Source organism: Seriola lalandi, unplaced genomic scaffold (assembly GCF_002814215.2).
Source record: "Seriola lalandi dorsalis isolate HSWRI2012SDOR001 ecotype SW California unplaced genomic scaffold, Sedor1 jcf7180001996973, whole genome shotgun sequence".
NCBI lineage: Eukaryota > Metazoa > Chordata > Actinopteri > Carangiformes > Carangidae > Seriola > Seriola lalandi.
The window spans coordinates 1-1558 of record NW_019467636.1 but is presented as its reverse complement, the minus strand read 5'-3'; the positions used below and the strand labels follow the sequence as shown (position 1 = coordinate 1558).

The 1558-nt window shown below is 45.4% G+C and overlaps 1 pseudogene; it reads left to right on the top strand.

Moving 5' to 3' along the window:
• The first annotated feature begins 43 nt into the window (after positions 1-43).
• LOC147820119 (general transcription factor II-I repeat domain-containing protein 2-like) lies at positions 44-964 on the top strand (annotated as a pseudogene).
• The last annotated feature ends 594 nt before the right edge of the window (positions 965-1558 follow it).

Sequence of the window (1558 nt, the reverse complement as noted above, 5' to 3'; positions counted from 1 at the left end):
ATCCACAGAGGTGAAAAGTGCTATACGATCTGTTGCGTGTCAGGATGTTTGGAGAAATTCAACCTGCCATGGATTAAATTACTGAACGTGACAACTGATGGATCTCCGAACCTCACCGGTAAAAACGTCGGGCTTTTGCGGAGGATACAGGACCGGGTGAAAGATGACAATCCCAACTCAGATTTGATTTTCCTACACTGCATCATTCACCAAGAAACCCCGGTGTAAATCTGTGTTGCAACTGGATCATGTCACCAAAACGGTGGTAAAACTCGTAAACTTAATCCGGGCCCGAGGGCTCAACCACCGCCAGTTTATTCAGCTGCTGGAGGAAAGTGGAGCAGAGCACACGGACGTGCTGTACCACTCCAATGTTCGCTGGCTGAGCCTGGGAAAGGTGCTTCATCGTGTGTGGGAGTTGAGAGGAGAGATCATGACGTTCCTGGGGAATGTAGGTAAAGCAGACGAGTTTACCGAGTTGCAAGACTTGGATTGGATGTGTGACTTTGCATTTGGGGTGGATGTACTGAGCCATCTAAATGACCTAAATGTGAAGTTACAGGGGAAGAACGCATTTGTGCATGAGCTGTATTCACACGTGACAGCGTTCAAAGCCAAGCTGATCCTGTTTTCTCGACATATGAGCAACAAGTGTTTCACACATTTCCCAACGCTGGCTACACTGAATGTGCCACCCCGCCACACTGACAGATACTCCACTACTCTGACACACCTCCACACTGAGTTCAACCGCCGTTTCTCTGACTTTGAGAAGATTAATGCAGAACTGGAGCTGGTGTCCACTCCCTTCTCATTCGACAGCGAGAAAGCGCCCCCAGATGTGCAACTCGAACTGATTGACATCCAGTGCGATCTGATTCTGAGAGAGAAGTTCAGCACCTCCACACTGGACAGCTTCTATGGTGCACTGAACGAAACGCAGTTCCCGAACCTGCGCAGGCATGTACGAAGGATGCTTGTTTTGTTTGGCTCCACCTATGTCTGCGAACAAACATTTTCCGTGATGAACTATAACAAGTCACGTTACAGATCACGTCTGACGGATGAACATGTGTCCTCTGTGTTGCGCATTGCAACATCACACATGACGCCAGACTTTGATGATCTTGCAAATGGAGGTGACCGTCTGCATTGTTCCCATTAACTGACAACCCTTACTCCGCGTGTGCACAAAGCTGCGAATATGTACACAGACAGTGGAGACATACAAGGGTCCATTCGAACTTTTTGGAGCTTCACGGATACAGAGACAATGTGTACACTATCAATTGGCAGCAAGATAACTGCCAGAGTTGTTAAAACAGTGTGAGTATTAAAAAACAGTGTCTATTGTTTTTCTGATGAGCATTCAATGCAATAATTTAGTTACAACAGTTGGATGCAATGTTTTTTGTTTTTGCAATGTGAGTCATTTCTCACAGTTGTAATTTAAAGGAGTTGTGTGTTTCTCTGTAAATAAAATTTTACAAAACCCTAATATTTTCTTCATTGAGTGATGCAGGTCTGTCACACAAATAGAACAGTCTCACTGAATCAT